This window comes from Anser brachyrhynchus (genome assembly GCF_964034855.1).
Source record: "Anser brachyrhynchus genome assembly, chromosome: 1".
NCBI classification, from domain to species: Eukaryota; Metazoa; Chordata; class Aves; order Anseriformes; family Anatidae; genus Anser; species Anser brachyrhynchus.
The window spans coordinates 133073794-133101782 of record NC_137694.1 but is presented as its reverse complement, the minus strand read 5'-3'; the positions used below and the strand labels follow the sequence as shown (position 1 = coordinate 133101782).

The window sequence follows — 27989 nt, the reverse complement described above, 5'->3', positions numbered from 1 at the left end:
TTGTGAGCATTTAGCGAGCTGTGCTGCTTGAGCCTCCTGACTCCAGACCGGAGGTGTTGCCTTTCCATGGCTTTGTGTTGGCTCCAGCACTCTGGCTTTCTACTGCTCACGTTTCTGTTACCCATCCATGGGTGGACGGTCAAGAAGACTTTTCTCACTCTGGTCTGGCTACTCAGAAGCTCTCCTTGCTGAAGTACATCCTTCCCTGGATCTCAAGCGTTTTAGAAACAGGCTGAGAACAGAAGAGATGAGCACCTAGTCTGAGGGAGTTTGGCTAGATTTGCATAGTAATCAGTTGAGTGAGGTAAGAGCAAAGGATATTTCTATGCCCAACACCTGTCTCTCTCTCCCTTTATTATAAAATGTGGCCCAGACAGTTAGGTTAGGCAAAATGAATCCCTGCCTCTTCATTCACGCTACTGTGCTCCTTCAAGGGGTAGGCGGGTGAGTGTGTTATGTTCCAGAAACTTCAGTCCTTGCTGCAAGTGGTGTCAGAGAGATACAGATGCAGATAAAATCATGAAATAGGAGCGGCTGTAGGACTGTATGAGTCTGAATTTGTAATTTGTTGCACATACAAGATCCTTTCAGTGATGTGACGAAAAAATGACTTCTACCTCTGAGGTATAATCCAAAATTGAGTTAAATGAATAGGGTGCACCGATTCTCTACCCTGATACTTTACTAGCCTTTGAGCTAGCCAGTTCCTGAATCTGTGTGGTTTTTGTTTGTTTTTCTGTGAATATTTTTAAAACTGAGACCGTACTGTGTAGCTGGGGCTGGACTTCTTGTTGCTGATTACTTTCAAACCTTTTGTTTATAATAATGCCTTTAATCTGAAAGATGGCAGTTATTCTGTGTTGGATTTTACCTGGCTACACATGAAGGGAGAACAGAAAATATTACTCTTAGCTGGGATCTTCTGATCCTGATTCTGTCCTGAGCTGGAAGGGACGCACAAAGATCATTGAGTCCAACTCCTGGCTCCTCACAGGACCACCCAAAAATCGAACCCTATGTCTGAGAGCCTTGTCCAAATGCTTCTTGAACTCCGGCAGGTTCGGTGCCATGCTCACTGCCATGGGGAGCCTGTCCCAGTGCCTGACCACCCTCTGGGTGCAGAACCTTTCCCTAACCCCCAGCCTGACCCTCCCCTGTCCCAGCTCCATGCCGTTCCCTCGGGTCCCGTCGCTGTCCCCAGAGAGCAGAGCTCAGCGCCTGCCCCTCCGCTCCCCTCGTGAGGGAGCTGCAGGCCGCCATGAGGCCTCCCCTCGGCCTGCTCTGCTCTGGGCTGAGCAAACCAAGGGGCCTCAGCTGCTCCCCATATGTCCTGCCCTCCAGACCCTCCACCATATTTGTTGCCCTCCTTTGGGCACTCTCCAATAGTTTTATGTTCTTTTTATACTGTGGCACCCAAAACCACACACAGTACTTGAGGTGAGGCCACACCAGCACAGAGCAGAGCAGGACAATCCCTTCCCTTGACCAGCTAGCAGTGCTGTGCCTGATGCACCCCAGGATGTGGTTGGCCATTTTGGCTGCCAGAGGAAAGAACCAGATCTGTATGAAAACTGGGGTAATGTGGAATATGTACAAGGGGAGGAGAGGTGAGAGGAAACTGAGTGTCCTTAAGAAAACAATTCCAGTTGCCTGCTGCTCGGGCTTTCTGCCGCATACGGCCATGGGAGCTGGCAGAGCAGCTGCTTGGCAGCCCATGGGCCACGAGGCTGGGTAGCAGTTCTGTACAGAAATAGAAAGGTGTATGTGATGCTTTTCACTTTGGCGATGTGCTCTGTGAAACCGCTCTCTCGCAGAAGCTCTAAAAGAGGATAAATACGTCATGTGTCACTGGAAGTGACAGTGCTTTTAGCAGGAGCTGCAAAAATCGTTATCTGAGAAAGAGAAACTTGCCAAGGTACCTGCACTCTCTACTGCAGCCAGTTTATGTATGAAATGTATGTAGTTATGGGAGTGGAGTCAGCAGCATTGACTGAAATGAGCAGCCATGAGATCATTCAGGGTGCTAAGGGGCCTCAGGAGGAATCAAGTTCAGCCTCTTGCTCAAAGCAAGGTCAGTCCTGAGTCTGAAATGCCCTGGGCTCTGTGCTAATTTAGGTCTTCGGGCAACCTGTTGCAATACTTGACCAGCCTTGTACTGTATGTTTTTTAAAGGTAGTTATAAGCAATAATGCTGTAGTGCACCCTAAAATATTGGCAGCCACTCCATAGTGATAGCAAAAGATGGTATGCAACTCCTATAGGTCTGATGGTGTGAAACTAGGAGGCAGTTAACACTGAAATTGTAATATCTCCCTTGAGAACATGTTACAGAGCAGTCTCACAAAATAAAGGTCAATGTCTGGGCAATTCTGAAGTAAAAAGCTTGACTTTGTCAACACAGACTTTGTGTGCATAAAGATTTTGAGGTAAGAGTGTTGTAGTAGAAGCATGTCAGGAAAATCTGGGATTTTGGAGGATGGAAGAAGAGGCTGCAAATTCCAATAATACAGTAGTAGCAGCGCTTGTGCTGGGTCATTACTAAAGTTTGCAACTTCGTAGCTCTATGAGTTTTGGGGGGCTTTAATCATAAAGATTTTATTATTATTATTATTATTATTATTATTATTATTATTATTATTTATCTTGAGGCAAATCTAAGATTTCTTTCCTGCTTGGTATTGTGCGTGTTTTCCATAACAAATAGGTGGGAGTTTTCCATGCTGAGGCTCTCTGTTAGAATTGAGGTAGATTGCGCCTCCCAGTGGTTTGGAGGCTAACCTCAACTCTGAGAAAGGGAGAAAACCTGGACTTTTGCTCCTTCCCAATACAATCTCAGTATGTTCTTACCCAGCTATGGTGGCAGGTTTTGCTGTGCCTGGTTTGGCTGACACTGTACATCCATGTACCTTTCAGCTGATGTCTGATGACTCAAGAATCTTTCCTCAGAAAGCTCTACAGGACCTCGTTATGGGGCAGGTGGCTTTGTTAAGCAGTCCATTCCAAAGGCTTCCTAGAGGAGCAGTACTGATGCCCAGCCAGGTGGACCGTCAGCCTCAGGGCACCCAGCCTACATTAATACACTGACAGCATTGATGTAGAAGTCAGGCTTGCTGAACGCTAAGCTTTGCTGCTTGGTTTGGTCTTGGTAGCCCTTTCTAAGTACCAAAACGCTTGGGAATAGGGGGCTATGAGCTCTGAAGTGTGTGGATCCCCCTCTCGTACTAGGACACCACCTTAAAACATCTGTTTGCTTTCATAGGAATTTAAGAGTGGTTTGCTTTTTAAGTTGTTTTACGCACATGTATTTTGGGACTTGAAGTACTTGATACTTCGGTTTCCATGTGTGCATGCTTGTGTCTCCTATTTATAAACATCTGGCCCTATATTTGGTCAGTAAGGGCTGACATTGGTGCCACCATCTGGCTCAGCCGATGGGCTGGGGTTATCTGCCCACCTGCCCAGGAGTAGAGCGAGGCTGGCCACCTTCACTACTGAGTTCTGATTTATGACAGAAATCTACATCTGGAAAAGCAATCACATCTGCTGCTTTTTGCTAAATATATTTTTCAGTGCAAAAAATGATAAATATTCATTTAAATATGCATCTCAAAGGGTTTGTGCAGAGAATCACAGCTGGCCTAATGCCTTCAGGAAAAAAAAAAAAGATTGCATTGCCATTGGTTTCTGTACATTCATCTTTTAGCTGACTTTGTTTAAAAAAAAAAAAGCCTTAATATGCAACCAATTGTGTGAATACTGTTTCAACTGTTGCTGTCATCAATATATTTGCATATCATCTTTATTTATACTGTGTGATTGCTGACAGCTTCAGTTTTTCTTTTGATAACTGCAGTGGGTTAACTAAGACATCTTCATGTAGCAAAGCTTTTCTTTTGTTTGATTTAGCTGTCATCTTAGTTCTTCTGGTCAGTTATAGCACAGGGCAGGGAGAAAGGGAAAGTCCATGTTAGTGCTCTTTCAATTCCTTTTGCGTGTTCTAAATAGTTCTCTTGAAGCTAGCTGCCTTTTAGCCTTTGTTTCTCCTCTTTAAGTACTTCCAAAAGGTAGATAATTTCACAGCTTTCTTTTTCTTTTCATTATTAAATACATGGCAACCTTTTCTAGTCTGAGGCAGCATGGTTACAACTTGATTTAAAGAGCCCTCTATTCTCTGTTTGTATTAGCTTACCTCTTAGTCTTCTTTCTGAAAAGCTAACTAGGGTATGGTTTTTTGTGTGCTCGTGGTAAAACATGCTTTTCAGTCCTTTCAGTTATTCTCATACCTCTTTTCTGAACTCCTCTTCAATATGTGAGCATCCAAATTGGATATTATTCTCTGATGCTGTCCTGGGGGAGTGGGACAACAACAGAGGTAATAAAATCTCTCTAATATACAGGTGTATAGATTCAAGATTTCATTTGTTTCCCTTTGGGTTTTCTTAAGGAGTTTGTTAAGTTGGTAAGCTGTTATGATCAGTAAGTCTTGTTTAGAGATTTTTCAGACTGAAGTTCATCAATCTGTAAATGTAGCCTTTTTTTTTTTTTTAATTTTTGGTAAATCTGTAGCTCTCTACTATAGACATGTGGTTTACTGAAATCCAATTACTGTCCTCAGTGATCCATACCACTGAACTTGTTGGCTTCATTATATATTACCGCTTTTTGTATCATTAGATACCTAAGTAGCCATTTTTTTTTGAGTAATTTAATGAAAACAGTGGAGGTGGTAGGATATTGCTAGAAATACAGACAATTAAATGTTGCATGTTGTCATTCACCTTTAGAGAATTATTATTAATCAAAGTTTTAATCTTGCCAGAAAATTTTTGGAATTAGGTTGAAGTAAAATTTTCCCCCGCATCCATGTTGTATTAAATATATTTTTCTTATCTAGCTTTTCAAAGAATCTTTGGTTCTAATTTTCTGACATATTAATTTTAGTACATTCATTTTTTACCTTCACAGTAAAAATAAATAATTAAATACCAGTCAGTGTAGGAAAGTGGTACTTTTATTTTTTTTCCTGTGTTATTGTTGCTCCATCATTTATAAGTGAATCAGTATACTAATATTTTGTGTTTTTTTTGTATGCCTCCCCCCCCCCCCTTTTTTTCTCTGCTAGCAGTTGGTTTCTCTGTTATCCTGTTGAATAATTTCAAACTTAACATTTTATAGATAACAGAATGGCATGTTGATGAGGAATCTATTTATAGGTGTCATGCTTCACTGAGCACATACTTATTTTAAGTTTAGCAAAATTGAGCATTTTGAAAGGACCAAGAAAACCTTTTTATCCAAGCTGAGTTCTAGTTCAAGCCCCTTTTAAATCAATATTTTTTGTTAGATTTTTTTAAACGCTGTAGCTGAAGAATTCAACAGTTTTTTAAAAAAGGTCTCAAACTTATTAGAGTACAAGTCAGTCTCCTTAAGTCCTCCCACTTTCAGTACCCAAAGGTGCTGTAACTTTTAAGAGTAGTGATTTGGCTGCCCTGTTTATTGAGTTTCTTGGTTGTTTGCAATAAATATGAGATACGTTGAATTCTTACTTTGTAAGCCTGTAATGTAAGCCTGCATGTAATTTATTTCAGAGTTATTAAGTATTGGGGAAAAGAAAGTGACATTTTGAAAAAGTTTGCTATCTCTCTTGCTCTGTTGATCTTTCATAATTAGACTTTAGCCATTGACTTCACTTTCCAATCATGAATCTTCTTTAGAAAATTAATACTAAAAATAACCAATTCTAATTCTACTTATACATTATGCAATCCCTCAGTATAGGCTTTTTAGGTAATGAAATAATTTCTTTTTCATGAGTCCTGTGAATGCCTTTAATGGTATTTTCTTTTTGATTTAGTATGCATGAGAGTTTCACATTAAGAGAGCACTGTTGGGTAGGGTTTTTCTTGTAGTAGCCTCTGCTTTTTGCCTTCTTCCTTTGGCTTAAGGTAAATGGACTTCAGAGAACACAAAATGGATTTCAGACTGACACAGTCAAAGGTCTTTTTATTTTTTTATTAATTCTGGAGTGTTTTGAGTTCTTTGTGAGGTAGAGGTTTGTGAGCTGTGAAGTTTGAATCCACGAATATGATCACTGAGAAGTGGACTAATTTTATTGTTACAGCTTAGGTCTTAGCTTCAAGAAACAAATGTTTCCTGAGATCTGCCTGTGCCTTATCAAATAGCCTTCTCTTTCAGAATTTTGTTCTTGTTCTTCAAAACCTCTGGTATTGAAGCTGGAATCTGTTTGCTGGGACCCTTGGGCTGATGGTATGAGGTCCTACTGCTGGAGTAGCGTTCAGACACTGGAGGCCTTTTGGTATGTTCTGTTTATCTTATTGTCTGCCGATAGCCCAGAGGCTCACCATATCACAGAATCACAGAATCGTCTAGGTTGGAAGAGACCTCCAATATCATCTAGTCCAACCTCTGTCCTAACACTAACAAGACCTCCACTAAACCGTATCACTAAGGGCTACATCTAAACGTCTTTTAAAGACCTCCTTGGATGGTGACTCAACCACCTCCCTGGGCAGCCCATTCCAATGCCTAACAACCCTTTCAGTAAAGAAGTTCTTCCTAACATCCAACCTAAATCTCCCCTGGCGCAGCTTTAGCCCATTCCCCCTCGTCCTGTCACCAGGTACGTGGGAGAATAGACCGACCCCCACCTCTCTACAGCCTCCTTTAAGGTACCTATAGAGAGCGATGAGGTCTCCCCTGAGCCTCCTCTTCTCGAGGCTAAACAACCCCAGCTCCCTCAGCCGCTCCTCGTAAGCCTTGTTCTCCAGACCCCTCACCAGCTTCGTTGCCCTTCTCTGGACTCTCTTGAGCACCTCCATGTCCTTCTTGTAGCAAGGGACCCAAAACTGAGCACAGTACTCAAGGTGCGGCCTCACCAGAGCCGAGTACAGGGGGACAATCACCTCCCTAGACCTGCTGGCCACGCTGCTTCTTATACAGGCCAGGATGCTGTTGGCCTTCTTGGCCACCTGAGCACACTGCTGGCACATATTCAGCTGCCTATCAACCAGTATTCCCAGGTCCTTCTCTGCCAGGCAGCTTTCCAACCACTCATCTCCCAGCCTGTAGCTCTGCTTGGGGTTGTTACGCCCCAGATGCAGGACCCGGCACTTGGCCTTGTTGAACTTCATGCAATTGACCTCAGCCCATCGGTCCAGCCTATCCAGATCCTCCTGCAGAGCCTTCCTTCCCTCGAGCAGATCAACACACGCACCTAACTTGGTGTCATCTGCAAACTTACTGAGGGTGCACTCGATCCCCTCATCCAGGTCATCGATAAAGATATTGAAGAGGACCGGCCCCAGCACTGAGCCCTGGGGGACTCCACCAGTAACCGGCCTCCAACTGGATTTGGCTCCATTCACCACAACTCTCTGGGTCCGGCCATCCAGCCAGTTTTTAACCCAACAAAGCGTACGCCAGTCCAAGCCACGAGCAGCCAGTTTCTTGAGGAGAATGTTGTGGGAAACGGTGTCAAAAGCCCTACTGAAGGCAAGGTAGATCACATCCACAGCCTTCCCCTCATCCACCAAGCGCGTCACTTTGTCATAGAAGGAGATCAGGTTTGTCAAGCAGGACCTGCCTTTCATAAACCCATGCTGACTGGTCCTGATCGCCTGGTTGCCCTGTAAGTGCCACGTGATGACATTCAAGATAATCTGCTCCATGAGCTTGCCTGGCACTGAGGTCAAACTAACAGGCCTATAGTTCCCCGGGTCTACCCTCCAGCCCTTCTTGTAGATGGGCGTCACATTTGCTAGCCGCCAGTCGACTGGGACCTCCCCTGATAGCCAGGACTGCCGATAAATGATGGAAAGCGGCTCGGCCAGCTCCTCCGCCAGTTCTCTCAGTACCGTCTGGTGGATCCCTTGCGGCCCCATCGACTTGCGTACATCCAAGTGCTGTAGCAGGTCGCCAACCTTTTCCTCGTGGATAGTGAGGGCCACATCCTGCTCCCCATCCCCTTGACCAGCTCAGGGTACTGGGTATCCAGAGAACAACTGGTTTTGCCGCTAAAGACTGAGGCAAAGAAGGCATTAAGGAACTCAGCTTTTTCCTCATTCCTTGTGACTAAGTTTCCCCCCACATCCAGTAAAGGATGGAGATTCTCCTTAGTCCTCCTTTTGGTGTTGATGTATTTGTAAAAACATTTTTTGGTTATCTTTAACAGCAGTAGCCAGATTTAGCTCCAGATGAGCTTTGGCCCTTCTAGTTTTGTCCCTGCACAGCCTCGCAACATCCTTATTGTCCTCGTGAGTGGCCCACCCTCTTTTCCAAAGATTATAAACCCTCCTTTTTCTCCTAAGCTCGAACCACAACTCTCTGTTCAGCCAGGCCGGTCTGCTTCCGTGCCGGCTCGTCTTTGGGCACGTGGGGACAGACTGCTCCTGAGCCATTAAGATTTCCTTCTTGAAAGGTGCCCAGCCTTCCTGGACTCCTCTGCCCTTCAGAATCACCTCCCAAGGGACTCTGCCAACCAGTGTCCTGAACAGCTCAAGGTCAGCCCTCTGGAAGTCCAAGACAGCGGTTTTACTGGTCCCCTTCCTGACTTCGCCAAGAATAGAGAACTGAACCATTTCGTGGTCACTCTGCCCAAGACAGCTCTCGACCACCACATCTCCCACCAGTCCGTCACTGTTTGTGAACAGAAGGTCTAGCGGGGCACCTCCCCTGGTAGGCTCTCTAACCAGCTGCGTCAGGAAGTTATCTTCCACGCTCTCCAGAAACCTCCTAGACTGCTCTCTCTGGGCTGTGTTGTGCTTCCAGGATATGTCTGGGAAGTTGAAGTCCCCCACAAGAACAAGCGCTGACGATATGGAGCTGGGGTCTGGCTTTCTCTGTGAGAGAAAGCTCTTCATACCTTCATGTCTTGTTTGAGGGCATCTGCTGCCTCTTATCTCCATGTGGAACAGTCACCTGAAGTGCATGGATGTCTTCTCCAGAAAGCTTAAAGCTATGTGCTTTGTGGAGACAGGGGCTCCCATCCTACAGGCATTTACAAAATTAACTTTTTTTTTAATGGAAGCAGTATTGTTCGTTACCTAGTTACAAAAAAGAAAGCAAAATAGAAAACGTCCATCAAACGTTCTTCAGGTTATTGCTTTAATTTGAAGTCCTGACCTGTTGGCTTTAATTTCATTTCTCGTGAATGGTATTCAGAGAAAGTGTATTGAATATAAAGAATGGCTGAATTCAGTTGTCATTCCTGTGTCACTTGACCGTGTTAAAGTCCATTTTCAGTCTTTTTATCAACAGGTATTGAGTTTTTTTTTGCCACTTTGAGTAATGAGTAAATACTTCTTGAATCCTCAAGGGTAACATTCAGTCTTGCTGAGATAAGCGTGAGTTTTCCCATTGAGTGTGTCACCTTTGAGCAACGTGCATCATCATGGCTTGGCCTCATATAGCACATAAAGGAAGCAAGCACGTTAACCTCTGTTCTGCTGAGACTGAGGAGATAATTTGCTGAAGGTCGCGTCACAAACTGTTTGGCAAGAAAGAAAACAGCCCACAGGTTTTCTCCTCAGCTTCATTCCCTGACTTTCTGGAGAGCGCTTCCATAGCAAGAGGCAAGTAGGCAATTTGAGAAGAGGCAAATCAATGCTCTTTTATATTGTTTGACTTCTGAGTATGGACGGGGGTGTCAGTTGCTACAGTTCTGATGTATTTAGCAAAAAAATGAATATCTTGCCAAGCAGTGTCATTCCAGCAGAGACTGGAAACAAAAACAAACAAACAAACATAGTAGAAAGCATCCTTCCATATGAAGTCCTGAAAATAAAGTCTTGTGATGATGACATAACTGGAGAAATGACTGTTAAGCTGTGCGCTTTTTTTTTAAATCCTGCTCATTTAGATTATCCACAGCCATCTTAGCATAGCTTGAAACTATAATAAATATGGGTAGATTTATTAACGATTGTTTTGTACTTTATAATAGTTCTGCAACCTAAAGTGAACCAGAGAAAAACTTTAAATTAAAATAAAAAATACAAACGTATTCATCCAGACTTACTTTTTGAAGAATCTTTCAAGCAGGGTGAAGGATGCTTGTGGCTGTTACAGCTTAACTTAAAGTCTGTTTTGAGGAACTGGAAGCTGTGATTGATGCTGCAAGTAATACATCAAACCAGAATTCACTAATTTGTACTTAAATAATAATTTCTGATGTTTAAAAGGTGATATTCACTTCATTAACCTGCATGGTTTGACTATGATCTCATGGCTGTGGATGTAGCTTGTGTATCATTTATTATTAGGAGCTTTGCTGTTGTTGTGACAGTAGGAATCAGGAAGAAGACTGAAGAGGTCAGGATAATAGTGGAGTTCCAAAAGACACCTTGTGCGTAGCGTGACAGTGCTCTTCAGCCAGGCACCCTGTTGGCCACATCATATTCATTATGACTTCTTTTTTTAGGAAGTTCGGTCTTTCTGAACTGTTGGATAAAAACTGCTTGCTGTGGTGATAACAAGGTGTTTGCCTATTAATTGTGTCTTAAGATAAATGATTTATGAACCTCTGGAACAAACTAAATGAGTTGTTTGGTATAAGGGGGAATAGGTCTTTGTGAATGCAATAAAAATACAAGTCTGTATTAGACAACCCAAGTACATCTCTAGACCAGATATATAATGAAGCTGGTGTCACAGAAAAGGCACACAAAGCTTTCAGGTTCTGTAGTGTCAGCTCTGCGTGTCACTTGTTCTGGAGTTGATTAGAGCATGTCAGAAGGAGGCAGTGAAAGGGGACTCAGCGCTCTGCTAAGGTCTGTATTCAAGTCATTGACCAAGGAAAAAAATAAGGAAATCTGACTCCTGATTTAGATTTAGGGACTTTGTAAGGATATCGTGTAATTACAAAGCGTGAACATCACACTAAAGTTTTAGTAAGGCTTTATTTAAGAAATACAGAGTAATTATTTTGTTCTGTTCAGCTTTGATAAGACTTTGTAGGAAGCTGTGGACCAGTTTCAATCCGGAAAGAAACGAGAAAAATAAGCTGGGATCCAAAAGAGGTTTTTTTTAAGTTGGAAACCATAATAGGTGATCGGAGTTACTACACCTAAAGAGGTGAAGACCAAGTCTTCAGATATATAACAACGCCTTTGTGTAATGGATATGTATTTTGCCTTAGCTGTGAACGTCCATTTCATTATGACCAGTATGGAAACAGCTCAGACTTCAGCAGCTCAATGTTTTAAAGATGCATCGTGTAACTAAGAAGAACTTGCCCTGCCAGAGCATGGACAGGGAAGGGATTACTGGCAAGGTGGTGAAAGAAAGGCTCAAAAGTGCCCTGAGATAAATCACAGGTATTGCATGGCAACAGCCAGAGAACTACTACTGGGAACTAGTACCTACTGGATGGTGAGAGCACGAATGGATACAGAGCTTGCTCCTATAGAAGTGAAATTGGGGCTGTACTGGAGCTTACTTTGGTATTACTGCCTTTTAAAATTTCTGAACTATGATTGTGATACACATTTGCTGAATCCCTTGACAGATTCTCTCACAGAAATGTTTATAGTTTGTTTCTTAGAGGCATTTGCTCAGATTGGAATGGGTGATTAGTCCACTTTTTTGAGGTCTATGAAAATACGTGCCCACTACTCCTGTTTCTACTTGGGTATTGTTTATTCACAGTACCTGAAACTGCTCTGAGCGCTCTTACATGAACTGAGTGAGGTACCCATCTGTCTAGATGGGTCAAATGGTTTGGCAAATGGAGACTACAAAAAACAGATCTGTAACAGCCATTACTAGTTGAGTCAGTTCATCAGACTTCCCCCTTAAGGAGAAAAATGTACCAGCTTTCCTCAAACAACAAATGCTCAAAAAGAAATGTTTCTGGAATGGATATCTTTTGAGCAGAATAAAAAGCAAGCAATAGAGGAAATTTTAGAGGCATAGACATCCAATTTCTTGATCATCATGAATGAAGCTGGAGTTTCTGGGCAAATTATAGCATAGGTTTATAACTAGTTAAAATTGTGTTTAGATCATGCAGAAGAGGGCTAGAAAAGATCTCAAGAGGTTAAGTATTCTACCCAACTGTCTGAATCATTTTGAAAAAACTATCAATATTTTTTTTCAGACAAATTTCATGATCTCCCCAGCCTTGGTTTCTGAAAATAACTTGAGTTATTTTAGATCAAATTCTCTGGCAAACTCAGATTGAGAAGAGGTCTGTGTTTTGTAGTAAATGCTAGTCTTGGCTGTGTAAAGTTGCCAGAGCTAAGCAGTTGCAGAGGGCTATTATGATGGGAAGCACGGAGTAACCCTGATAGATATGGAGGGTTAGCAGTCCCAGCTGAAGTAGCTGCTTCTTGTTGGATTTGGTTAGACGGGGCTTAGTTTAATGTTCTATTTCACTAGTCATGAAAGGAAATTGTCCCTCGATTTCAATAGTAAGTATTATGCTCTAACACTTATTTTCCTGTGCCGACTACAAATCCTCTTCTGCCTTTTAAAATTGCTGAATGACTTGCTTGGCATGTGGGATCCAGAGTGTTAGGAAAGTATCTTGTTAGGCTTAAAAAGTTCTTAGTATGCTTCTGAAATCCATTTCAACAGTGATCTTAACTTATGCTGGAGGTAGCTTTGGTTTGGTTTTGTTTTGTATTTTAGAGAAGGGGTAAAAGAAAGGCTGTAGCTGACAACATAGAAACATTGTCCAAGTCCGTACTGGATGTTCTCTTTCTGTTCTTGCTCACTACATCATCTCTAATTGTATTGTATAGGCTGCCTACACCATTGACCAAGAAACATCTGAAGGGTAGGAGTTGTGAGAGCTCAATACATAGCTCAGCAGAGAGAGGGGACACAGTGCCATTAGTGCCAACGAGGTCTTCCTTGTGCTTCAGTTTCTGCTGACTTGTGTGTTCCAGTACTGTGGTGGTTTTACTCGGGTGGGCAGCTGAGCTCCACCACAACCTCTCTCTCACTCCCCCTCCTCAAAGGGGAAGGGGGAGAAAAATACGATACAAAGGGCTCAAGGGTTGAGATAAGGACAGGGAGATCGCACAGTCATTATCGTGACGGGCAAAACAGACTCAGCATAGGGAGATAGAAAGATTTATTACCTATTACTAATAAGCTAGAGAAGCGAGAAACAAAGGAAAGAAACCAAAAGCACCTTCCCCCCATACACCCTCTTCCACCTCCTCCCCCCGAGTGGCGCAGGGGAAGGGGGGAATGGGGGTTGTGGTCAGTCTATAGCGCTTCTTCTCCGCCGCTCCTTCTTGGTCACTCTCGTCCCCTGTGCTGTGGGGTCCCTCCCACGGGATGCAGTCCTTGGTGAAATGATTCGGCGTGGGCTGCTCACAGGCAGCAGCTCTTCAAGAACTGCTCCAGATATGGGTCCGTACCACGGGGTCCATCCCTCAGGAGCGAACTGCTCCAACCTGGGTCCCCCACGGGCAGCAGCTCCTGCCAGGTCACCTGCTCCTGCGTGGGCTCCTCTCCACAGGCTACAGGTCGGGCCCGGAATCTGCTCCAGCGGGGGTCTTCCACAGGCCGCAGTCTCCGTCGGTGCAGGTCCACCTGCTCCACCGTGGTCTCCTCCACGGGCTGCAGCGTGGAACCCTGCTCCGCCGTGGTACTCCATGGGCTGCAGGGGGACAGCCTGCTTCACCGTGGTCCTCACCACAGGCCGCAGGGGACTTCTGCTCTGGCACATGGAGCACCTCTCCCCCTCCTTCTTCACTGACCTTGGTGCCTGCAAGGCTGTTCCTCACTCCTCTCACTCTCCCAGCTGCTGTGTGGCACAGTGTTTTTTTTTTCTTTTTTTTTTTTTCCCTGTCTTAAATATGCTCTCACAGAGGCGCAAAACAACATCACTTATTGGCTTGGCTCTGGTCAGCAGTGGGGCCCTTACCAAACATGGGGCAGCTTCTAGATCCTTCTCACAGAAGCCCCCCCTGTGGCCCCCTGCTACCAAAACCTTGCCACGTAACCACCCTACAAGTACTCGCCTTTCCATTCAATGGAAGCAGAAGCTGCCTGCATGTAGATGGCCCTCGCCTCCTGTTGTGAGCATAGTACACTCCTCTCTCCTGGAAAGTCTGCTCTTTCAACACTTACTTTGCTGTTTAGCTGACTTGTCCTGTGGGTGATCAAAAGAATAATAAAAAGGATGAGCAGTGTAGTTTATACATGCATTACAATAGATAACCAGTAATAAACATTTATCATATCTTTTGGAAATGAATGTAAAACTGAATTAATAGCTCTCTTGATGTTTGCTTCTTCTTTTCTTTCCCCAAACTTGGAAAAAAAAATCTGTGTGGTTGAAATGTCCATAAATTTCAATGGAAAGTTCCCTTGGGGAATGATGGACATTTATTGGATAACCTGACTACCTGTATAGATGATCACAGTATTTTTATCAGGAACATGAATTATGCTTTTTTTTTTTTTTGTTTAAGCCTTGTAATGTCTGAAGTGCTCCTTACTGGCCAGCTCTGAGACAATCCATTCCAGCGTTCCTGTGATCACTTTCTGTTCTTAAGTCAGAGTGGTGGTGGTGAAGGTGAATTTTAGATGATTGTCATTATTGTCTGCCAGTTGTTTTTTGCCATTTAGTGATGGAAGTACTCCATTCCTTTTTTCTTTCTTTTTTGAGTCTGTAAGGAATTTCAACTACCATTCCTACCATGTGTCGTATTTTTATGTATCTAGTTAGTATACAGAACTATACAGAACAAGTATACAAAGCTGGAAGAAGAATCCTTAAAAGCATTAAGAGGCAATTTAGATCTACATAGACTTATGGGATTTGTGGCTTAACCTCCGATACTCTTCTCTTTATTTGGAACTGTTTTCTGCACCTGATGAGAAACATCTCAGGTTCAGACAGAGGGTATCGCATACATGCTTTGATTCTTCCATCACCACTCTCCAATGTACTGACTGCCATTGTCTGTTAGTGAAGATTTTACCACAACACAAATACAGGGCACTACAGGCTACTACAAATAAGTGGTGTGTTGTAGCTTGCTTGGAAGGAATAATGAAAAATAACTTTGTTTGAAATGCCATCTTATTTTGCTCTTCACTGTTTCCATGGCTACACATAGGGCCATGCCTAAACACGGAAGCAGTAGGGTTGCGTAGAGAAGTGTGGATACCTTGCTAATAAAAGGTGTAATTGTAAAAATTCAACCTCACTTAGGAAAAGGGAACGAACAAAACCAATGAACCCAATAATATACAATGAAATGGAGAGTGTTGACTGAAAATTAGCATGCATCTGCCTCCAAATTTCAAGCTTTCTCTTGTAACAAGTAACATTTAAAATGACTATAATAGCACAGAATTAGAGGAAGATAACACATCTGTATTCATTCATTTATATTCTGCATTTGTAGCACTTTGTATATAGCCATCCTATCTTTTTATACGCAGCCAGTTTGCCTGTTATTGTTTGTATGAGGTTTTTCTGGAAAAGCAGGACATAATGTTTTTGGAGGAGAGAGGGATAGCTATTTTTAAATGACCACAAATCACCAGAGGATGGGGGGGTTTTGGTACCTTGAAGTTCTTTATGAAATTACATCTTTCAAAATTGAAAGGCTTTGTGGGCAGACTGTCAAAAACATCCTATTTACTGAAGTACAGTTAAGTGAAGCAGAATAAGAGGTCCTAAATTCTGTGGAGTTATTAGGCGTTCCAAAGCCTAAATCTCTTTTTGCTTCCTTGTACAGATGATTTCACGTGTTTGGAAAACCTGCAGCGCAGAAATCTGCAGATGACATGAACTGAATCAGTCTCACCAGTTGAAGCAGTTCAAATAGAGATTTGTGTTTTAAGAACAACTGTTTGCATGAGTAACAGATCAAAACTTGAACAGGTGTTGAATAGACTTTGTTAGAGTACGTATTTAAGGTAGTAAATGTTGTTATTTGTCCTATATTAGATAGTGAACAGGAATCATGTAAATGATGGAACTGGAACTTAGAAAGAAAAAGAACATTAATAAGACCTAATTTTAGAGGTTCTTATCAACTACAGAATGTGGTAAGTGTGCTGTTGTAATATAGTGTTTTCCACCCTTTTAACTCTTGTTCACCTTTTTATGTGAAAAGAACAAGATAAAACGTTATTAATTGCCTAATACTTCTGCTAAGAGACTTTCTTGACTTTCTTAAGCTATCATCAGTGCAAGCACATCAAAGAAAGTCGAAGTCTTAAGCTGCTGGAACAGATTTGGCAGAAGGTAAAATGCAAAGCATTTTTATTGGAAGGCTTTTTTTTTTTTTTAACTTCAGATTAAGTAAAATTGGCCAGAATTTAACAAAAAAAAAAGTTTGGGAACTCTCTCTGATACAGAGAATCTTTAACTTAATATTTATATTTTTTCTAACAACATAATTTATTATGACAGTACACATTTTTCCTTATATTTTATTTGCTCATTCATCAAGGATTTGACAGAGCACTGAAGAATAAGCTTAATTATAAGCCTGTGAATAGACACATTGTCATTAGTTTTATTTTAAGATTACGTATTTGCTGTGCTCAGTAGTTTTGTTGAATTAGAGGCACGAAAAAGACTTTTTGCTTTCCCATTGTACTTCATTGTTTTTTCTTTTAAGGAGAAAAGTTCATGGAAGTTAACCCTTTTGGTTTGCAACAGATTTTGTGTGGATTGTGCTCATTTCCTTGTTTCTCCAGCTCATCACTGTTTGCAAAAGGAGCAAATGTTTTTCTGAAACACTCGTGTCACAGAGCTGGTGTGGAGTGCAGAGGGGACAGATGCTACACTCCTGAGCGAGCAGGACTTTTCTAAAAGCTGGACGTGCTGATATGGTGCTATGCTTTTGGCATTAGAGGCGAGTTAGCAAGATCTTGTAAACAATTTTGTTTTAAGGATGGATTTTCAATTTCACACGCTTTGCCTCTAGAATCTCAACAGCTTTTTTGGTGTTTTTTAACAAGCTACCTTCAGTGACCTTAAATGAAACTTGTCAGGACAAGGGCACCATTTTCCGCAAGTTCACAGTAATGGTAGTAAATACTGAGTAGTCTGATGCCTGTTTGTCTCTGCTATTCTCAACTGGAGAACAAAAACGTTTGTTAACGTTTGTCTTCAGAGTCGAAATGAGATTTTAGATATGTATTAATATTTGCTACAGAAGCAGGGGATGGGCTTTTGATCTTCCCAGGAGACCTCTTTAGAAGTACAGAGCTTTGAATTCTGACATGTGACAGGCAGTGTAGAAGAGGCGTTATGAAGCTTATGGTTTAGAGAAACCTCATCATCTCAAAGGTCAGTCGGGTTGAGGGTGGGAATAAACATTTTTCCGCTAATGCATTTTTAAAGCATAAGGGACATCAGCGAACAGTACTGGTATAATGGATTGTAGATGTCTAGAGTGACTCATGACTCATTATCTGAGGGCTCTTTCAAAGATACTAGAGCCACGAAAAAGAAATGATGCTGCTTGGCATGTTCTGAAATTCAGAAGATTGTACAGTGCCAGGGAAATGGCTTAAAGACTGATTGCAGCAAAATATTTTTTCCATCTCCTTTCTTTAGATAACTGGAAATATTGCTTGAGAAGTTGTGCAATCTTTGTTGTCAGGGATGTCTTTGAGGTGGTGAGCTTACAGGTGCTGTATGACAGGGTGCTGCTAGCAGGTGAACTGCAGCACCTTGACTGGGCTGTCTGCGATGTGGGGGTTCATGTTGCATCTAGGACAGGGATTCTTGATCAATCTCCTTCCTCTACATCTGTAAATTTTCTTAGGATATCAGATAATCCAGCCCGTCGTGTGCCATCATGAGACTTTTATGTCACTTCTGCACCTATATTAATTTTAACATATAGTAAAACAAATGCTTTGTTACAAGGAGTTCTAATCTCAAATTTGGCATCTCTCCATTGGGGTAATTATACTCAAGTAGCTGTGATTGTGGTGCAGCTTCTTGTTTTGGCTATTTTTAAAGCCCGATACCTTGTGCTCTTTGCAGGCTTCATGAATGCCCGGCTGTACACCCAAGAGACTATGCTTCTTTGTGCTGCTGATCCCTGACAGATTGTGTGTGTGCTTGTGGCCAAGTTCAGCTGAGAACCCGGCCTACTTTCTAAAGAATTTTTTCAGGCTGTAATCAACGTGGCAAATCTGGAAGCGGAGAGGGTTGCTCAGGGTGTCTTATTTGCATGCTGATATTTAGAGTGCTGTCACAGATCATTTGTGCTTCTTTGCGGTGCTGAATGCCGCTGTATGGTGCAGCTTTGGTGCCAGAGCTGAGTACGATTCGTCAGCCTCCCTGACTGCTTGGCGACTGTATGTGTCCTAAGAAAACCCGAAGGCTTTCCACGTAACTCTCTGCACCCCAGAAGCCAATAAATCGTTGTTCTTTACCGTATTTCCTTGCGTGGCAAAAAGCAGAATGCTTACGTTCATGGATTTATTTATTGTAAAACATTCTTTCTGATCAAAAAAAAAAAAGTAATTTTTTTCTGTCTTAAAGCATTTAGAAAAAGCTTCTGCTGCAGTTCAGGTGAAATAGGTTCTAGACCATATCCCCAGTTGACGTAAGTTACTTTGGTTCAAATTAAGTAAATTGAGTAATAACAATTTGGACTGACTGAGAATCAGAATTACTGTATGCTCTGTAGTTACATGAAATCCAATGAGTCTATTTATTCCACGACCCCTCTCAACATCTGGGGATGAATGAAATCTTTTGAACTCCTGCAAACAAGTCTAATGGTGTTGAAAGATTTCGAGCTTCATCTGTGATGGATATTGTTTGAAATATCTTTTTCTGTAATGTCTAATTGCTTATTTAAATACAAACTGTGCAGTCCTGTTCCTTTAAAGAAATGGGGAAAAGAGGAAAGAAAAAAGAAAAAAAGGAAATGAAAAAAGGGGAAAAAATATTTTTTTTAAGTGGTACAGAAAGGCTTATAAAGGTTCTTCACATGTTTTTGGGAGAATTTCAGAAAATGGATACAGCCCTTTTTAAAAGATTTTACAAAAGAAAAAAGTTTTTCTCCTTATAATTTGTGTCTAACATACCTTGTAAGGAAGATGTGACCTACCCGTAAGTATGCAGCTTTTATAAACTCTGATCCCATTAAGTATTTGATGCTGATTGCCAGTTTGCATTCTCAAGCTGCCTTATAACTTCTTGGCATGCAAGTTACTCTTTCTTCCAGGGTTGAATATATTACTGTATCCTTCCATATTTTAGGCTTTCTTTTCTGTAATTACTTCTCTTTCAGCTTGTACTCAAGATTTGTATGTCATGTTCGTTAGATGAATTCTGTCAAATTATGCAGTAAGATAAAGTAGTGCCACATCACAAAAAAGAATCTAGACAAGATTCGTTAGAAATTCATGTGATGGTAAAATTCGACCTCTACTCATTTCATAGGTGAGTGTAGGCAGACGTGTTGTATTGGCAATTTTGTAAGTGACTGTACCCATCAGTACGTAAAATATGCTGGAGGGGATAGCTGGCAGTGTCCTAAGTCCGTGGTTGCCATCTGGTAGCTCTTCTCCTTTGTTGTTTCTCCCTACAGCTTCATCCTATGCCCTGCAGCGTCACAACAGTAGATCCAGCTCCTTGTGACATGCTTTCATGCTACAATACAAAGCTACAGAGGCCTAGAAATTACTCTGGATTCAGTGAAAGAAGCAAGCATTCTAACACTTGCACTTGATGATATTATTTTCTGTGCTCCTGCGTAAGAATTGATTCCTGTTAGAAATGAATTATTTGGGGAGGTTGGGTATGGGGTGGTTGGAGCAGCAGATGGGAACTTTTCATGGCTGGTGTTGGTGCGCTGACAGGCTGTACTGGCCATTTGTAGCTTGAAAGGGCTTGACCTTCAGGCAGGAGGACAAACTCTCGGAACAGCATCTGACGTGTGTAAGCAGGGCTATGTTATATGGAGTGCAGCGCACCAGGTTACTGTCTGACTGGGAGCTGTCTGAACCGTTGCTAGTTCTTTAGAGAATATACATGCAAAGTCAGTCCAACACAGAAAACAAATTTCTATAATCTGACTGTATATATACATATGAGTGCATGTGCATTTTTATAAAGATTTCTGAAATATATGCCTCATTACTATGTTGAGAAAGCAGATAGTTTCCAAAGGAAGAAAACAAAAATATTTACGGTATACTAGTCGTCAGACCATTGACTCTGGTTTCTTGGTTTCCTGGAAGCATGCACTGTACTTCTTAAAAACAAACAAACCTTTTTTTCTTTGGCAGCAAGTTGGAGAAAAGTTGGAGAACGCTATTGTATGAACAGCGTTTTCACTACTTGGCCATATTTTTATATTTCTGATATTAGTTTTAAAGTGTTGCATTAAAATGTGTCCAGAAGTGTCAGTGAATATGTACATACCGAATGCAAAAATGAAAAACAAAACCAAAAAAAACAAACGTAGAGGAAAGTCTCTCAATTTATCTGAACTAATAGTGTGACTGACTTTTCATTTTGATAGTTTGAAAGTATTGGAAATAACATGTAATGGTGTCACGTAATTCTCTGTTGAAAAATTTGTTTTCACATGTGACATATATGTTCAACATTATTGTAATCTCTTTTCAGCCTTTCTGAAAGAGGCAGGGAAAAAGTCAAATGCTGCACACATTTGGTTTTAGCTTCTTGAGTTTGAGAAGTTCAGTTTCAGATCCAGGTAATAGCTTTTTTTTTTTTTCTTAAACTATATTATTCATTGTCTTATACATGAGCATTGCCTATCTTCCCAATTAATATCTATCCATTCTACAGCTTGATGACTTTTTTCTTTAGAAAGTAGGCTGAAATTCCTCTGAAAAGGAGAGTGAAAAACTGTATTTAGAGGAGAAAAGGCATCTCCTTATTTATCTATTTGTTTATTTTTAAATCAAATCATTTTTTATCAAATTTTGTAAATGATTCTGTTATACTGTATTTATATGTAGCTATCAGTGAAGGTATGGTCTCTAATTACATTTGGTGGTAATATATTTGCTTGGAGTTTGTTTCTGAAGGTATAGGTTTAAAATTTAACATTTAAGAAAATTATTTCAATTTCACTTCCTTCTTTTCATTGCGGTCAGCTCCTGTGGCCAATGTTGGCTTGTGACTAGTGTTCCTCTAGGGGTTCCTGGGTTTCTCTGGGCTTAGGGGTATTTTTCTTACAAGTTTCACTCTCAAGAACTCAACAGTAATAATGTGCTTATACTGGGCAAAGTATGTGCCCTTCAGGGAAACAGCCAGACAGCAATGGAGACACTTCAGAAAGAATGTTTCCTTAATGTGGGGACGTGCACAGGAAAGTCACGGATCCCAGAATCTTGTGAGGAAAAACATCTGGTGATGATGATGGAGTATCTTTTCAAGGGGACAAATTCTGCAGGCATAAGAGTCTGTGCCAGTCTGCTGATGTCTGTGGAAAATACTTGAGTGTATTTGGATTTTTTTATTATTTCAGGTAATTCTAAAATAATTATTAATAAGTATAAATACTCTAAAAATTTAGAAATACTCAAAGTATCTATATCTAAGTATGATACTCTAAGTAAAGTAACACATTTATTCAGGAAGTATCTACAGTATCTACAACCCAATATATTCCATAATGAAACTCTTTCTGTATTCCTCAATATTAATAGTAAATGAAACATTCTGTTTATGCAGCATGTTTTTCGGAAATGTAAGATTTTCTTTTTGCAAGTTATTACTCATTAAATTGCACTTAGTCCATATTCACTAATCTCTTGAATATCTTGGAATTACTTGTTAGCAATAAGCACAGAAAAAATACGTGTGCCTTTCTTCAGAAGCACATTGCTGTTTTGAATCACTCAGAGCTGGAACAGGAATTATAGAAAATTAAAGAAGAAAAGTGTCTGCAAAATGAGTCTAAGTTTTTGTTGCACTAAGCCTGGAGAAATCCCTCAAAGCAGGAATTTAAAGCTCAAAGTTTAATATTTTTGTCATCATGCAAAGAGAAATACTACAACTACTGTATTTTCATTGACAAAAGGAAAAGTGTTGGTTGTCTGTCTTTTCAGGAACACACTCAACAGTAATTCACCTCTTCTCTACATGCTAAGCTGTAAAAGCACTGCAAATGGTACTGTCTTTCAATGGACCTTAGAGCACAATGATTTGCAGTTGTATATGCTGACTAAAAAGCTTGTATTTGATGTATCTGTAAGAGACAGGGATATTGGTTTTCCTTACTCATCCTGGAGCAGACAATAGAATATTATGACAATTAGAAAATGCTCTATAACAAAGCATATGATTATGTACAGTCTGTGGTATTTTTCAGTAATGTAGAAAGAATTGCTGACCTTCACAATGACAAATATCTTACATTAGTACAATAACATCTAGGCCCTCTTCTTCCAAAGCCTGCAAATACTCCAGTGGGTGTTAAGTATGATCGAGTGCTCTGTGGAAGTGAAAAAACAGTCATTACTGCTTCTGTCAGACTTGTGTTTTTCTTTTAAAGCATCTTAAAATACATACAATTAAAAGCCTTTGACAAGCAGTGCAAGCACTGCTTATGTACACAGAAGTGAAATAAAATGGATATGACAAAAGATGCATTGCACATGAAGTGCCACAGTACAGACCATTTCAGGTTTCATGACACCTAAAAGGAAGATAGAAAGGTGGATGGTATTGTAGATTTTAAAATCGAGTTGAGGGGAGGTAGTTTAGAGAAGGTGACGTAAAGCAATCCAGCATGTTGGTGAAGGCACATCCATCCACACCAGAAATCCTTTTCTGTTCAATGTTGGCCGTATTCTACTTGCAGAGGGTACCATCCAGCCTTAGCAGGTGCAGATAACTTCAAATAGAAAATAGTATGCAATGGCTTACAGTCTGAGCCAGAGATTCGTCTGTGTGGTAGCAGCTTGTGTAGGAGGAGGGTTTGCTTTGGGGAATAATACGTATTTCTGGAATTTCTCATTTCAGTAGCTAGCTGAGGTTTGGTAAAGGTCAAGGAAGGTGGGCAGAGAAAAGGGGCATGCTGCTCACGCTCTCCTTCGTGGTTTTTGTTTTCTTTTCCCCTCAGTTTTCTTTTTCCACCCAAGGAGAGTGAAAGCTGAAGAAGCAGTAGACCAGTTGGCTTGTCTTCCTTTACTACAGAAATGTTAGAGAAAAACAGGCTGTTTGAAGACTCGTAGAAAAAAGCAATCTGATGGAGAACAAAGACCTTACACCAAGTTAATCTATCACTGTATTTCAGAAGAAAATTAGATGCAGTAGATGGTTCCTCTCTTAACATCTGGTATGATTCTTGATATAATGTAGTGAACGTGGGAGGAGGGAAGGCTGGATTCAGTGACACAAAGTAAAACATATTAAAGCTGGAAAAGTTCCTTCCAGTTGCGACCAATTCACTCCCAAACAGGCAGTTTTGCAGAGGTCTGAGATTGTTTCGCATTTCTGTTCGCCATCCGAGTGATGGAGCGAACATAGTTATATTTCCAGGTGACGTTTCATCCTTAAGGGCCTTTAAGGATAAGTTAGTCAATTGTCAGAGTGATGTAGGTAAAGCTGATCCTGCCTTAAGGAAATAAATGTAGCATGTAACCTTTCCAGGTTCCAGCCCATTTCCCTGCTATTGTCTGCCTCCTGGCAGCTCTCTCTGTCTGACAGCCTAGAGATAGGGAAGGGCTTTGCTTGCTTGTTTGTTTTTTAATATTCAAAAATTTCCAGGGAAAAGGAGACTTCTTTCCTTGTATTTTTGCTCTTAAGCAGCATCAGACATTATATAGTAACCTGAGTCCACTGGAATTTCTCTAGAAACTGCTTTGATCGGTGCTTCACTTCTGTCGGAGGGGGGAGTATTGCTTTTGGAGGGGCCTGCTGTGTTCAGTGCTAACATGCACCTGATAGACAATTGCAACAGTTTTATGTAACTAGTTACAGCACTGGATTGCTGGGCTACAGTGCAGTGTTTTATATGGATGCACCATAAAAATGGCTTGGTTGTAGTCAGGGGGCTGCTGGGTAGTATGGAAGTATAATTAAACAGCATAGATTTCATTCTCATTTGAAGGTGGTAAGAAATGGAAATAGGCCTATTTTCTAACACCACCTGAAAAAGGAATGCTGTGTTTTGACTAAACCTGTTCCTTCCAACAGAGTCGATTCTGGCTCCTTAAAGTAAGGATAGCAAGCCATAAAAAGCACTGCACTCAAGGACATTGAAGCATAATGATTTGCATTTCTTCCTTTAGTGCTGCCAATGTTTTGGTCTTCATTGTCTGAAATACAATGGCAGTTCTTAACAACAGGTTCACTGTACAATGTGCCATTCCCTAATTAGCCATTTCTCCCAAAAGACATGCAAATATATAACTGCTACCCTTCCTAAGACGCATGGTTGAGTTTTACTGATTCCCCTGGGTGATACCAGCCTCAATTGCAAGGTGTGAGGTAACCTTTCTTCAACTCTAGACTAGGATGGTGGCTTGACACTGGTTTTGTACCATTCTTTCAACTGTGCTGTTCTGGTCCAAGCCAGATTCAGGTGTGTATTTGATTTATTGTCATACTAGAAGTGCAGAAAGAATTCAAATTATATCTTTTGTCTGAGTGATACTTATGTATTGCCATCGAATAAAAAAAAGGGGGGGAAGATAGTAACATATGCATTGAAATGCTAATGAAGTATTGCTTACTGCTAAGTACTGTCTTCCCATCTGAGTTTGCAGATTCCCTTGGTAGGCCTTGTAGTATAAATAGGTATAAACTTTTTGCCATCAGGCTAATAACAAGCTTATTAACACCCCAGTATCTTCTCTCCCCCTCCAGACCCTTCCATCTTATGGAAAAAGTGTGTCATGAAGTATCTCGTATAAGAGATTTTCCTAATAAAAATGAGAAAATTGGCACAAATTATTCCTTTTTTTTTTTTTTACTATGTCAGTGCCTTTGTTACATATGCCAGAACAACTCAGCTAATTTTCTCACTTAAGAATTCATGAAAAGCAATTAAAAACAGGTTTGAACATTGTTCAACAGAAGTGCAATGGCTGGTGCTATGTAGAAGGTTCATATTAAAAAAAAAAAAAAAGATTGTAATTTACAGAGTATAATAAATAATTATAGTTATGTTACAGCTGTCAACACAAATGAGCAAAGTATACTTTGCAGTTAAGAATCCTTTTATGCTATTTGTTCTGGAACTTGTTCACAATAATTTAATAATTCAGTGTTGGTCTTACCAGCATGAATTGAATTAATGAGGGTCCATTACACTGTATTTCACAATCAAAAACTGATGAGAAGGCGTGCCTCTTTCTCTGTCCCCCTGTGCTCTGACACATTGTGCACAATACTCCTTTGTTAAGTTCAGCAGAATGTGGCTGAGCATGAAGCACAAGGTAAAAAACACCAGCTCAACTACAATAAAGGGTGACTCTTACCTGCCTGAGTAAAAAAAGGCTTATTATTTTAATTAACACTCTTAAAATGCATAGGATGACTAATTTAATGGGGTATATAAGGCTGTGTCTTGCCTCTGCCCATCTCCCCCGATGGTGCCTGATCCCCTGTCGTGGGCTTGGGGATGTGCCTGGCTTGAAGCCTGCATCCCTTCTTGCTTCTGGTGAGCGAAACAAGGAGATGCACTTCAGAGGGGCCTGGGGGAGAGTGGCGAGGGGGACTTCAAAGGCATGGAGGGATCCTGAAAGAAAGGAGGCAGAGCTTTCTTGTCCCTCTAAGTAGGCCTGAAGGACAGAGAACAAGGAAGTTGCCTGCAAAAGTCTTGAAGCATTGGAATAACTGACTGTTGCTGAGACGAGCTCTGATTCTGCACCAGAGAAATGCATGGAAAAAATCCCTTGACTTCAGTATTGCAGGGGCTTGCATGACCACAGCCCGAGAGTTGATGGCAAAACAGTGCTGCTAAATTGCTCTTTCAGATTTTCAGTACTGGTGCACAATTGGAAGTTCACAATTCAAAAATGCCATGGGAGACCAACTTCTTTCCACGATTACGTCGGCAACTGTTTCAAAACAGTTCTGCTGCTTAAAGTCCCACACTGCTGTGTCTCCCCATACACACCAGTGGCAAAGCAAAGGCAATTTTTTCCTCAGCTGGAGAGACATTGCCCAGGCAATTTTGAAGCCAGAATTACTGGAGTACAGCTGCTGAGGTCGGGAGCCAAGGATAGCAAGACCTGAACAGGTGGAAGACGTCAGATAGAGCATTGATGTGTTAATTTTATGCTGAATTATTTCAAACTGTGGTCTGGCTGTTAGTTAAGACTTTGCTTCAGCCATTTCTGAGAGGCAAATTATTTTGTTCTTTGTTACAGTATTAGAAAAGTGTATGTTCTAAGGCCTATTGAAATTAGCCGGAATATTTACTGTATGCTACTTCTTTGGCTCTCTCCGCAGATGGTGGCATTTTCAGCCAAGGACTCTAAGAAACCCTAATCCCATATCAGATCTAATTTTCAACCTGCAGCTGCTAGGGGTGTTAGGGCTGTTCACAAGCCCAGGCTGATGCTAACTGTACTTCACCTGCTGCAAGTCTCCCTGCGAGGCCCCAGGTTGCTGGATTCCGTTCTAGGTTTGCTGTGGGCCCTCAGCAGTGCTTGCACCTGCTGTGGCTTCATTCACTCAGCCTGGCTCCGCAGCTGGCCTGTACACTGGAATGAGCTGCCCAGGGCAGTGGTGGAGTCCCCATCCCTAGGGGCATTTAGGAGACGTGTGGGCGTGGTACTGAGGGACATGGTGTAGTGATGGGACTAGGAAGGTCAGGCTGATGGTTGGACTAGATGATCTTGAAGGTCTTTGCCAACCTAGGTGTTTCTGTGTATGTATATATGTAATTTACTAAGGAAAAGGAAGTAGGAAATAAATTCTGGGGTAAGACACTCCATGAGTGTAAAGAAAAGAGACTTGCTGAAATTTGAGGGAAGGTTGAAAGGCTCAAATAGAACGGGTTAGAGGTTGAAAGCCAGGTCTCCACAACCACAGAATACAGACGAGGCACTAGTGATATGCATGCTTGATGTGGATTTCAGCTTGAAACCTTGTTAAATTTCACCTGATTTTTTTGGCTTGCTATTGAGAACAAAAGCAGAATGTTTATACATATTCCTGGTTGCTGTTGGCTGAAATCAGGAGCAATCCTCATTATTACATGAATCATACCTTAAAAACATATGAGCTGTTGAAAACCACTAGAAAAAAAATAACATGAGAGGAGACTAAAATCATGGAAAATAGGGGTGAACAAAGGCTTCAGTAGCAGGAAGATGGAAAACGGAGAAGAAATGTAAAAACAGGCAAAATAAGTGAAGAGCCTGCCTGCAGAAAGTGATGGAGGTTGGAGGAAATGGTGATGAGAGGCAGTAGTGCTGTTTTCTTCCATCCTGTCATTAGTGCGTATGGTTTTGGTAAAAAGGCAATGCCAAGGTACCTGTGGTTTTAGTCCATTGTGCTCAGGTGAGGCCAGGAGATTGGTAGCTCCTGAGGCTGCCTCTTTGTGCCCTTGGAAGTGATGAGCAGCGGGATGCTCTCTGTCCTCGTGTTGTTCTTTGGTTTTGGTGAACTTAGAATTGGGTATGGTCAACTTTGCTAAAGATGTGTCACCATTTGTTATTTGTGATGTGGGAATTTATTGAAAGAAACTATGAAGCTTTGTCCAGACTACTCGAAAGCTAGACCATGATTCAGAAACTCTTTTTTTTCAGCTCTAGATAATAATAAAATGATTTACTCTTCCCTCTTGTCCTTTAAGTGCTGGTTTCGTGCATAATCTTAGCTTTGGTTCGTGGTGACAAATTAATTAGTCTGGGCTGTCACATAATGCTGCTGAGGTGAGCAGAACCAGTGCAAATATCAAGTAACACAAAATTTGTATTGAATAGTTCAGCTGGAGGGATCATTGAGTCCAACTGCCTGAGCAATTCAGGGTTAACCAGAAGTTAAGGAGCATTGCTGAGGGCATTGTCCAAATGCTTTTTGCCTGAAA

General features: G+C 41.3%; 1 protein-coding gene and 1 long non-coding RNA gene across 3 annotated transcripts in view; both read left to right on the top strand.

The window, feature by feature from the left end:
• The window catches only part of FRMPD4 (FERM and PDZ domain containing 4), a 314212-nt gene that overhangs the window by 62410 nt on the left and 223813 nt on the right, over positions 1-27989 (top strand). The gene's annotated exons all lie outside the window — the stretch shown is intronic.
• LOC308177483 lies at positions 8851-27903 on the top strand. The gene is made up of 3 exons (XR_013939159.1): positions 8851-19721; positions 20600-20687; positions 23067-27903. It is a non-coding gene; the product is annotated as an uncharacterized lncRNA (long non-coding RNA).